Here is a 13,086-nt window from a genome sequence, read left to right on the forward strand (position 1 = left end):
TGGTTACCGGGTACTCTGTCTCCTGCTGGGAGTTCCGTGAAGCTGCTTTCCTGTGTTCCCTGTCTGCAGATCCCTGACAGGAGTCCAAGAGGGTAGATCTGTGCTGCGTTAACTGATGGGGCCCTCTGCACGTATCTCGCCTTGCTCTTTGTCCTCTGTCAGTTTCTTATTCCATTCGGTGTTTGGCTGAGTTCTTTATCTCTTCATTTGAAACTTCAGGTTCCAGGAATGACGTTTGTCTCTGTTTTACTTCGTTTTTCAGGTCTTTGCTGTGAAGGGACAGTGTAGTGCTTCTGTCTATGGTGCCATGTTGGCCAGAAGTCCCAAGCATTCATTTAAAAAAAAAAAAAGATTGAAAATAAATGAGTTAAGAATTCAACTCAAGAAGTTAGAAAAAGCACAACAGAGTAAACTTAGAGACTGAAATATAAAAAACGTATCAGGAATTAATAAAATAGAAAATAAAGAAAAAGTAGAATATCAACCAAGCCAAAAGCTAGTTCTCTCAAAGATATATATTTTATATATACATACACACACACACACATATATATATATTTAAAAAAAACCTGTTGCCGTCAAGTCGATTCCAATTCACAGGAACCCTATAGGACAGAGTAGAACTGCTCCATATGGTTTCCAAAGAACACCTGGTGGATTGAAACTACTGACCTTTTGGTTAGCAGCTGTAGCTCTTAACCACTATGGCACCAGCGTTTCTATGCATGCACACACACACACACAATAAAAAACACTAAAAAATTCATAACTCTATAGCAAGACATCAAAAACAAAAGAGAAAAAGACTACTAACCTGTGTTAGTAATTAAAAAGAGGACAAAACTCTTGATAGAGCATATATTATCATAACGAGACAGAATTAATAATGGCTACAGTTTTTTTTTTACCAAAGAATTAGGAAAAACTTAAAATGTCTATCGGAGGAGAACCATGGACTACTCATGCAATGAAATATATAACAGAAAAAAATATATAGAGCTCAATGATCAACATGAGTAAATATTAAAAACAATGTCTGGCCAAAAAAGCAAGCTGTGGAATATATATGTATGTATTTAATATGTAAATATTAAAAGTATGCAACACAGGGCTTTACATTGTTTATAGGCACATACAAATGTAGTAAAAATATGGAAACTTTCATGGGGATAATAAATACCAAATTCAGGATAAATGTTACCTTGAGGGAAAGACGGAAGAAGGGAGTAGAATTGGGAATGGGTACAGAGAAGCTTTGTCTGTATTTGTAATTTTGTTTTTTTGCTAAATTCATCTGAAGTAAATAAAGCAGCAAGTTAGTATTTGTTTAAGCTGGGTTGTGGGTACATAGGTACTCATTACACCAGTCTCCATACTTTTTTATACACTTGAAATAGTTCATTAAAATTTTTTAAAACAAAAAATTATTTCAATTATTTAATCTCTTATTTCTTTTAAACACCCTCTTCATCCTTTCGTGCCTGTCCTATCCCACAGCTGTAACTCAAAGGTCCTATATTTACTAGGCTATGTACTCATGAGGTTACACACATAGGAATATATTTCACCCTTACCTGCACGCCTGAAAAACCTCAAATTCCTTTCAGGTTTTGCAGGAACATCCAAGGGTGGGGGGCTCCCTCCTTGTTCAAGTCACAGCCACGAGACTTTTGAGGGAGGCTCAGCCAGAACACCAGCTGTATAGATAACAGAAAGCGGGGGACATGAAGGCTTGAAAGCTACCTTAGGAAAGAGGAATTTCAGACTGTGAGAAACAAACAGCAACTGCAAGTACCTTCCACTTCAACTACCAAGGCCATGATCTTTTCCTTTTTACCCACCTTACTCAAGGAATGGAGAGCAGTGGGGTTCAGTGGTCAAATTCTTGCCCTCCATATGGGAGATGTACGTTCTATTCCCAGCCAGTGTGTGCCTCAGTGGCAGCCACCACCATCTGTCGGTGGAGGCTTGTGTGTTGCTGTGATGCTGAACAGGTTTCAGTGGAACTTCTAGACTAAAACAGATCTACCTCCAAAAATCAGCCAATGAAACCCTATCGATCACAATGGTCTGATCGTGTTGTGCAGGGGGTTGCCATGAGCCCGGGGCCAACTCCATGGTAGCTAACAATAACAACACTCAAGGAATAGATTTCCCCTATCATTGGCATTAATTCCGCTTTCGCCCAGGCTGCTCTTCCCCACCTCCCCCCACTTTCTACATCTCTCTGAGGCAGATGTTCCATCTTCTGACCCACAGCCTACAGCTCCTCTGTCCAACCCATGCCCAATTCAGCCTCACAGATAGGTGAGAAAGGTAGAAGATGCTCTTACCCCACAGTCTGCATGAAACAGGTTTTTCTTCTGAGACAAATGTTGTTTCAATCCAGTTGGATGCAAGTCACCAAAACGGTTAATCACTTTCCTGAAAAATAAAATATGAAAGATATTTTATTAGTAAATAGTTATCTGTACTGAACAGTTTATTGCACGTAGTTTAAATAAAACTCTCATATTTTTAAAATACTTATAGAACCGTTCATGTCGAAAGTTGAGATCGCTTTATGCTGTTTTATAAAGTAGGTACTTAACAGCTACATTAATACACTCAATGACAATAAAACCAAAAGCAAACCAAACCTGTTGCTGTCAAGTTGATTCCGACTTATAGCAACCCTATACCTTTTTTATACCTTGGAGACTACTTTTCACTCCATTCTTGAATGTATGCTAAAACATTAAACAAAGCAAAAAAGGACAGCGGGGGATTTGTGTGTAAGCTACCATAAAAAGCTTACTTTTAATAACTATTTTAAGGTAACAGCATATTCAGGATATTTTAAAGTACAAAGAGATAACAGATTGATAGGCATATCACCTGGGTACAAAAAGACTATATAGGCTAAATAATATCACACCGGTGAACATTTAGCTTGTTATTTTATCAAGTCCTAAATAAACTGCATTTCTGGAATTTCGCCATTAAAAAAAAAAAATGCTGGGGGAATAGCTGTTTTTAAGATGACTTTTACAGTCATCTTGCAAACTCTTAACAATGTTTTCTAATGAAATGCTGAGCCAACCTTTTTCTGAATTGTCAGGTGGTGTATAATGTAGTCTATGTTGTTTAATAAAGTTCTGGTGGATACCAAAGGGAAAAAAGGAAATCTCTGTACTCAAGTAATTAAAATGGAACATTTGTTGGCTTAAATTAGCGTCTACATGTTTGAAGCAATATTTCCACAGGTGTATATTACATATGATTGAAGTAAATTTGGTGGGGGGGGGGATCTCAGAAACCAATAATGGATTTCTAAGAATAGAGGGAAATTCTGCATCCCACTTTCACACCAGGAAAAGAAAACAATTACTGGCACAAATTTGATTGGTTCTTATGGCTTCCCCTCCCCCTCTTCCCTTTCCTTCCTCCTCTCCTCTCACAAAACCTCCTCCCTCATTGTTTTCTCCTGATATTTTCTACTTCTGCCTTACTGTCCCCTTCATCCCCAGTAACACATTTCTTTCCCTTTTCCAGAGCTCAATCACTTTCCATAGGCTTTTTCCTCAGGAATCCCACAGCTTTCCATCTCCTTTGTTCCACCTTTATTTTTCCTTATCATTTTACCACCTCTAGGTTTTCTCTCCAAAGAAGAATTGACACCTTTGAATTGCAGTATTGGTGAAGAATATTGAATATACCACGGACTGCCAAAAGAACAAACAAATCTGTCTTTGAAGAAGTACAACGAGAATGCACCTGAGAAGCAAGGATCTGACATACTTTGGACATGCTGTCAGGAGGGATCAGTCCCTGGAAAAGGACGTCATGCTTGGTAAAGTGGAGAGGCAGCGGAAGAGAGGAAGACTCTCAATGAGATGGATTGACACAGTGGCTGCAACAATGGCCTCAAGCATGACAACGATTATGAGCATGGGGCAAGATCCGGCAGTGTTTCATTCTGTGGTACCCAGGTCGCTATGAGTCGGAACTGACTCGACAGCACCTAACAACAACAGGTTTTCTCTCAGTGCCTACACTTTCTTTTACATTCTCTATCACTCTAGTCAGAAACAAAATAGAGGGGACAATGATCATCTTTCCTTTGTGGAGAGCCTGAGGTGAATTCAATCCAGAAGACAGTAACTCTATTTCCTTTGTGAATGTTTCATTTTATACCTTGATGACACAAACATAATGAAAGCAGTGAAACTCACATTGACTGCGCTCCTGTATGTGCTTCTTTAATTCCGAGAAAGGTGGTAAACTGCTTACTGAGAGGGTTTCCTGAAAATTAAAGGTTCTAAAGCCCACATGTGTATCAACGAGACCCAAGAGCACTTACTTCAAATAAAAGTAAATTAAATATGCCAATGTATATCTTGGCATCAAAGAGATTTACTAATAAAAAGAACTCTATTAACTTTTTTTTCTGGCTGGACTATGACTATGACTAATATGAAAAGGTCAAGTGCTTTATTAAATTACTGGCATTTTCCCTCCAGATGTGGGATCTGCTTTTAACATTGCACAAACCCACTGGCAAAGTTTAACAAAATTCTGAAAGCACCAAATGGATTTCATTAGGATTTTATATTTTTACATGAAATAAGCCTTACGTAAGTATTCTTGTCCTCTGCCTCACACTTCTTGATTTGATCTGACCTGCTGATACTTTTTTTGGCAGAGTATTATGATATAACTTGATGGGGTCCCATTTGATTTCCTCAACGTCTTTGAATTCTAAGATAAAATTTAAGAAACAACTTTCTGGGCACTGAAACAATTTTGAAGTGAATACTTTCATACTGTATTAGAAAAGTAAAATATTATCATATTCAATATGCATCCCCCAGAGAGTTTGCGTTGAGTGTCACTGCGCTAGATGATCAATCCCCAAATAAGAACAAGAAGCAACTGAGGACTGTATTATCTTTGCTTATAAACAAGTATGGAATATATAAAAAAAATTAAAAGAAATGGAAGAAACCTTGGAAAGACATGACACCAATATTTAAATTGTCTACATATTATTGCTGTTGTTAGTTGCCATTGAGTTGGCTCTAACTCGTGGTGACCTTAGGTACAACATCATTGAAACATTGCCTGGTCCTACACTGTCTTCATGATTATCCAACTGTTTCAGTTCACTGTTGCAGATATTGTGTAGTGCCTTCAGATTCAGCCATGTTGTGAGATGTTTCATGGATTCATCATTGATCTTTTATGGTTGAATAGTATTCCACTGTATGTATGTACCACAATTTGTTTATCCATTCATCCGCTGATGGACACTTAGGTCGTTTCCATCTTTTTGGTATTGCAAATAATGCTGCAAAGACCATGAGTGTGCACGTGTCTATTTGTTTGACGGCTCTTATTTTTCTAGGATATATTTCCAGGACTGAGATTGCTGGATTGTAAGGTTATTTCTATCTCTAGCTTTTTAAGGAGGTGCCATACCTTTTTCCATAGTGGTTGTACCATTTTAGATTCCCACTCGCAGTGCCTAAGAGTTCCGATCTCCCTGCAACCTCTCCAATATTTGTTATTTTCTGTTCTTTGGATCCGTGCCAGTAGTGTTGGTATGAGATGGTTTCTCATTGTAGCTTTGATTTGCATTTCTCTAACGGCAAATAATCTCGAGCATTTCCTTATGTGTCTGTTAGCCACCCCAATGTCTTCTTTGCTGAAGCACCTGTTCATATCCTTTGCCCATTTTTTGATTGGATCATTTGTCTTTTTGTTCTTGGTGTGTTTAAGTATTCTATACATCTTAAAGATTAGGCCCTTGCCGGGTATGTCCTAGCCAAAATTTTTTTCCCAGTTTGTAGTTTCTCTTTTTACTTTTTTGGTGAAGTCTTTTGATGACCTTAACTGTTTAATTTTTAGGAATTCCCAGTTATCTAGTTTATCTTTTGGTGTTTGTGAATTGTTAGTGATGGTTTGTATTGTATTTATGCATGTATTAGGGCCCATAGTATTGTCCCTATTTTTTCTCCCATAATCTTTATCATTTTACGTTTTATATTTAAGTCTTTGATCATTTTGAGTTAGTTTTTGCGTATGGTGTGAGGTATGGGATCTGTTTCATTTTTTTACAGATGGACATCCAGTTTGGCCACAGCTAATCATGGGTAGCTGGATTTACATCTGGGTTCTTGATTAGGTTCCATTGGTCTGTGTGTATGTTGCTGTACCAGTAATAGGCTGTTTTGACTACTGTGGCTGTATGGCAGGTTCTGAGATTAGGTAGTGTGAGGCCTCTTACTTTATTCTTTTTCTTCGACAATGTTTTGCTTATCTTTTCTTTCCATATAAAGCTGGTGATTAGTTTGTCCATTTCTTTAAAGAATACTATTAGTATTTGGATAAGGATTGCATTATACCTGTAGATCGCTTTGAGTAGAACTGACATTTTTACAATGTGGAGTCTTCCTATCCATGAGCATGGTATATTTTTCCATTTATGTAGGTCTCCTTTGGTTTCTTGCAATAGTGTTTTGTAGTTTTCTTTGTATAGGTCTTTCATGTCTCTGGCTAGACTTATTCCTAAGTATTTTATCTTTCTAGGGGTCGTTATAAATGGTGTTGTTTTCCTGACTGATTTCTTTTCCCAAGTTCTCTTTGTTGGTGCATAGGAATCTAACTAATTTCTGTATGTTGATCTTATATCCTGCTACTCTGCTGAATCTTTGTATTAGCTGCAGTAGTTTTCTTGTGGAATCTTTGGGATTCCCTATGTATCCCTAGAGAAGAACACCATGCTTGGCAAAGTTGAAGGTCAGCGAAAAAGAGGAAGACCCTCAATGAGATGGATTGATACAGTGGCTGCAACAATGGGCTCAAGCATAAAAACGATCATGAGGATTGCAGAACTGAGCAGTGTGTTGTTCTGTTTTACGTTGGGTCACTATGCATCGGAACCAACTCAACAGCACCTAAAACACAACAACAACATGTATGGTATCATATCATCTGTAAATAGGGATAGTTTTACTTCTTTCCTTTCCAATTTGGATGTCCTCTATTTCTTCTTCCTGCCTTACTGCTCTAGCTAGTACTTCCGGCACAATGTTAAATAGGAGTGCTGATACAGGGCATCCTTGTCTTGTTCCTGTTCTCCATGAGAATGCTTTCAGCCTCTCTCCACTGAGGATGATATTAGCTGTTGGTTTTGTATAGGTGCCCTTTATTATGTTGAGAAATTTCCCCTCCATTCCTATTTTATTGAGCGTTTTTATCAGGAATGTGTGTTGGGCTTTATCAAATGCCTTTTCTGTGTCGATTGAGACGATCATGTGATTCTTTTCTTTTGTTCTGTTTATGTGGTGGATTATGTAGATTGATTTTCTAATGTCTAACCATCCTTGCATGCCTGGTATGAATCCCACTTGATCATGGTATATTATTTTTTTATATGATGCTGAATTCTATTGGCTAGAATTTTGCCAGCTTCATAAAATGAATTTGGGAGTATTCCTTCCTTTTCTATGCTCTGAAATAGTTTGAGTAGCACTGATGTGAGCTCTTCTCCGGATGTCTGTTAAAAACCTTCAGTGAAGCCAGCTGGGCCAGGGTTTTTTTTTGTTGGCGGTGTTGTTGGGAGTTTTTCTTATTACCTTTTCAATCTCTTCTCTTGTTGTGGGCCTATTCGGATCTTCTCTCTCAGTTTGTGTTAGTTTAGGTAGGTATTGTGTTTCTAGAAATTTGTCTTTTTCCTGTAGGTTCTCAAACTTGTTGGAGTACAATTTTTCATAATATTCTGTCATGATCCTTTTTATTTCAGTTGGGTCTATTGTAAGGTCCCTTGTCTGACTTCTTTTTCTTTCTTTCTTTTTTATTGTACTTTAGATGAAGGTTTACAGAACTAGTTTCTTATCAAACAGTTGGTACACACATTGTTCTATGACATTGGTTAACAATCGCACAACATGTCAACACTCTCCCTTCTCAAACTTGGGTTCCCTATTACCAGCTTTCCTGTTCCCTCCTGTCTTCCAGTCCCTGCCCCAGGGCTGGTGCACCCCTTTAGTCTTGTTTGGTTCCACAGGCATGTTCAATCTTTGGCTGAAGGGTGACCCTCAGGAGTGACCTCACTACTGAGCTGAAAGGGTGTCCAGGGGTCATAGTCTCAGGGTTTCTCCAGTCTCTGTCAGGCCATCAAGTCTGGTCTATCTTTTTGAGTTAGAATTTTGTTCTACATTTTTCTCCAGCCTTGTCCAGGGTGCTCTATTGTGATCCCTATCAGAGCAGTCAGTGGTGGTAGCGAGGCACTATCTAGTTTTACTGGACTCTGTCTGGTGGAGGCTGTGGTAGATGTGGTCCATTAATCCTTTGGAATAATCTTTCCCTTGTATCTTTAGTTTTCTTCATTCTTCCTTGCTTCCAGAGGGGTGACCTCATCTTATTTCTTATTTGGGTTATTCACTTCCTCTCTGTTTTTCTTTTGTCAGTTTGGCCCATGGTTTGTCGATTTTGTTGATCTTTTTAAAGAAGCAGTTTTTGGTGGTATTGAGGCTTTCTATTGTCTTTCTGTTCCCTATTTCATTTGTTTCTGCTCTAATCTTTATTATTTCCTGTCTTCTGGTGCCTGTGGGCTTCTTGTGCTGTTCTCTTTCTATTTGTTCTAGTTGTAGGGTTAACATTTTTATTTTGGTCTCTTCTTTTTTTGATATGTGTGTTTCATGTGATTTCTCGACTGCTGCTTCCATGGGTATTGATTGTGGATCCAAGTAAAATAAAACCTTTGACAACTTCAATATTTTCACCATATTGAAAGCTTTCATTGAGTGATCCTTGGAAGTAAATTGCCAGGCCTTTTTTCCTAGTCTGTCTTAGTCTGGAAGCACTGCTGAAACCTGTCCACCATGGGTGATCATTCTGGTGTTTGTGAAATACCAATGACACAGTTTTATGCAACCACTACAGTACGACAAACTGACAAAGAAGTGGTGGTGTCTACTGAAAGGAATAATTTATTCTTCCTAAGACCTCCAGGGAGGAAAACTTGGCAACTTTTTTCCAAGGTCTCTGCAGTGATCTAAGGAGCTCTGGTGGCATGATGGTTAAGCACTAGGCTGTTAACCAAAAGTTTGGCTGTTAGAACCCACCCAGTGACTCCATGGGAGAAAAGACCTGGCAATCTCTTCCCATAGAGATTACAGCCTAGAAAACCCTACAGGGGCAGTTCTACTCTGTAACATGGGGTCACCATGAGTTGAAAATAGACTCAACAGTACCTAACAACAACAACAAAATGCAGTGATTCGTCACTTCATAGTAGAACTCCTTCTTAAGTTCAATAGGAATTTTCACATTTTACACTATTGCACATAATTGCTGGGTTTAACATCTGTGCATAAAACTTCTTTTCTGTAGTTAACTACTTTACAGCTATTTCTTTAAAATTGAATTACTGGGTAATTCAATGAGGCATTTACAGCCTCATTGAAACTAGCCAAATGCATACATAAAGATATTAATTTATATTTCCACCAGCAAGGTATGAGAAAGTCCATTTCATCCTATCTTTGACATCCAGCCTGCTCTTCATGTTTAAAAAAAGGTGGGGGTGAGGGGGGTGGGGATGGGGGTGGGAGGGCTTTTTGCAGGAATAATCCACAACATTACCACCATTTAGCAGGAATTGGTGTTTCTATCTTCCTTTCTTCAGGTGGTTCTGTAGAAGGGCAAAAAATCCTCTTTATAATTCTGGCCAGGAGACATTTTTACGTAGAAAGTTCAAGATGAGCCTTGAAGCACGACAGGATTTTCATGGTATAGGTAAGGAACTTGTATAGGAAAAGGAAAGCATAGAAAATTATAGTTCTACTCCTATTTCTCTGGCCATTCTTTCTCAGAATCTTCTGTAAACACTTAATAACTTGGTTGTTTTCCCACTTCTCTATGAAATCCATGTCTTTTCTTGGGAAATTTTGTCCATTTCTATGATCCCAGTTATGAAAGATGCATCTCTGTCCTTAATTCCCAAGTTCCAGCTCCAATTGTCTGCTTTACATCTGAATAATTCACAGTTGGCTCAAATCTGACGTGCCCAAAATTGAACCCATCCTCCCTCTTCCCTTGACAAACTCACTAGTCTCTTCCTCTCCTTAAATGTTAATTGGGTAATCATTTCCAGGGGCCCCGGCAATAAATCCACAAGGAATTCTCATTGCTAGGCAGGCATGTCAGCAGAAGAAAAAAAGTTAGCTTAATAGTATCAGCCTCACATAAACTACCCTGCTATGCTAGAGTTTTTGGTCCAAGGAACCAATTTGGATGGAGACTCTTGATACTGGCTCTTGGATTCTCCATTTTCCAAGTGTCTCTGATGATCTCTCCTCCCCTCTGCTGCCCCATTTGTTTGTTTTTAAGTATTTTGAACATCTTTCCCCCTAGCATTTTAGTATGAAAATTTCTCACTTCCACCGTTCTGATATTCTTATTTTGATATTTTCAATACCTTTCACCCAACATTTTATTATAGAAAAATTTCAAACATACAGCTACATTACATGAAATTTACAGTGAACACCCATTTATATGCCACCTAGATTCTCCATTAACACGTAACTATACTTGTTTTATCACGTAATTATCCATCTATCCATCCCTCTAACCATCCATTAATCCATTTCAAGGTAAACTGTAACACCTGATATTCTACTGTCTGGAAAAGCTTGATACTGTCAGTGAATACCTCTATTGATCTAGGAGCTGTCCTGACCATTCAAGGTGACTTTGCTTTACACTTCTGCTCTGATCCATTATGGGTTGACTTGATAGTTCATAATTATTGTTCTTATTTTCAAATTCCTATTGGCTCTTAGTAATTTTCCATATGCACTAACTACATTCCTATCTGTATTGGATTCCACACAGTTAAATCTACTTGATGTCTAATGAATTCATACACATTTTTTAATATGTGCTTCACCTAATATAAAAGTTCTCAGGATTTTACCTCCTTAATAAATATCTTATATCAATCCCCCTTATTTCCACCCCTAGGAATATACTCTCCTGGTCACTCCTTGAATGTCTGACACAGTTTCTTCTACCGCCTCCAAATTGTTCTCTCTCTTTTCAGTCTTAATCCTTTCAAATCTATCTTCTACATTCTTTCTAGAATATTCTTTTCAAAATTCAAACCTGGTCTTACTAATTCCCTGATTAAAACCTCCCTATACCTCCCCATCACCAACACCATGGGTCAACTATTACAGGTCTTTAAGATAAAGTCCAAGCTCTTTCATATGACAAATCTTTTTATCATCTGAATCCTGTCTAACTCTTCAGCCTCATCTCGGCCATTCCCTCCCTTAAATCTCAAGACACAGCTAAATCAAACAGATTATAGTTCTTCTCAAATAACATGCTGCTTCTTGCCTCAATGCTAGTTCTCAAGCTGTCCATTTTACTTATTGCACCCTCCCAGTCCTCTCCTCACTCCCTGTCTTGACCTGGAAAACTTCTACTCTAGCACGTTTCTTCAGTTGGTCTTCTCAAGGAAACTTACATTGCTCCCCTTCAATTCCTTGCCAGGTAAGAGGGTCCATTGGTAGTCTCAAAATACCACTACATAACTCTAACTCTTACCGTATAGGATTGTGATTATAATTATTTACTGTGTTTCAAGCTCTTCTATTATATTAAGACACTTGAAAGCAAGAACTCATCTCTCTAGCCCTACTGGCTTGAATGGTGCCTGACATGTAAGTATTCAATTAACATTAGATAGATGGATAGATGAATGGGTGAAGAGTGGGATGGATATGAGCTATGAACATTTACATAGCAATTTAAACAAACTACATTTAAAAATTTAAGGGGAGGAAAAATGGACATACTATAGTATGTTTATCTTTTGAAAGGACATTAGTTACTGTGATAAACATATCTACACAGGACAGGTTTGGCTGCTGTTGTGATACTATAAATATTTTTCTTCTGTCAAACTCCTGGTAAGACAAATAATTGATAGATGCATAAAAAGTTAAACTGTAACATATTCAATATTTTCAAATTGGCATATTTGGCTAATACTTATTAGTTAAATGGTAAGTTTTAACACTAGAATATACAAAGTCAAAGATTTTAAACTAATATTGCATAATTTTGCTTTCTTCATTTTTTTTTTTTTTTTTTTTTAGTAAATTCATTCCCATTTATATCAACTCAGAAAGATTGAGAAAATACTAGAGTCCTTGGAAAAGACTTATGGTACCAAGTTCAGGTGTGACTCTGAAGTACGTGGTAGGGAAGAAAAAAAGAAACTACAAAGCAAAGATGATAATATATAATGATAAATATTTGGAAAACAGTAGGTAAGCCTTAGGTTGTCACTATAAATTAAAAAAAGGATATGTTAATCATCAGAGATTGAAAATAATACTAGATAAAAGTATTTCAAAATAGAATCTGGGTGGGAGCTTGGGGAGAAAAGAAGAAATGTTTCTTAAAAGTTTACCTCTGATGGGACCTACAAAGAGCTGACATGACCATTCTAATGATGCTATCTTCCACTACATTAGCTTGAATAGTTCACAGCAAAGTAGAGCTCAATGGTCTCCGCCCCCTCCCATGGCTCCCCATTGGCTATTTAAATGTAATGTGACTTCAAGTGTAGATCAACTTAAACTAGATTATTTTCTTATAAGCATGTTTATCTTTCCCTTAGATCCAATAGTGAGAATAAAATTAAAAAAAAAAATTAAGGGCATTTATCTATAATAACAAAGTCAAGAAATAGAAAAAAGTTACAAACTCAGGATTATGTTGTAGAGAAAATACACATGTAGGGCTGGAATAGACATAGAAAAATAACTTCATTATCATTAACGTATGTACAAAAATATTTCCCTACTCTTTCTTATCTTGACATTCAATGGCCTCTTACTCTACTTCAATATTTTTTTCGGTACTTTTCTTGTTAAATTTGGCTTCCCAAATATCTTCAAAATGTCTTCTTAATTCTTCTACTTAAAAGTGTTCTTATTAACTTAAAGAAGAATATTTTATCTAGGAAATGCCTCCATTATTAAATATTCTTCCCTGTTCATAGCATCACATGAACTAATTGCT

The 13,086-nt window shown here is 37.4% G+C and overlaps 1 long non-coding RNA gene across 1 annotated transcript in view; it reads right to left on the minus strand.

The window, feature by feature from the left end:
- Positions 1-236: 236 nt before the first annotated feature.
- LOC135232861 (uncharacterized) overlaps positions 237-13,086 on the minus strand; it is an 82,672-nt gene continuing 69,822 nt past the window's right edge. Inside the window, exons 2-4 of the long non-coding RNA XR_010323476.1 lie at positions 2,334-2,424; positions 1,575-1,697; positions 237-297 (exon numbers count right to left, since the gene is read on the minus strand). This is a non-coding gene — a long non-coding RNA (uncharacterized LOC135232861). The remainder of the gene's footprint in view (positions 298-1,574; positions 1,698-2,333; positions 2,425-13,086) is intronic.

Source organism: Loxodonta africana, chromosome 11 (assembly GCF_030014295.1).
Source record: "Loxodonta africana isolate mLoxAfr1 chromosome 11, mLoxAfr1.hap2, whole genome shotgun sequence".
Classification (NCBI taxonomy): Eukaryota; Metazoa; Chordata; class Mammalia; order Proboscidea; family Elephantidae; genus Loxodonta; species Loxodonta africana.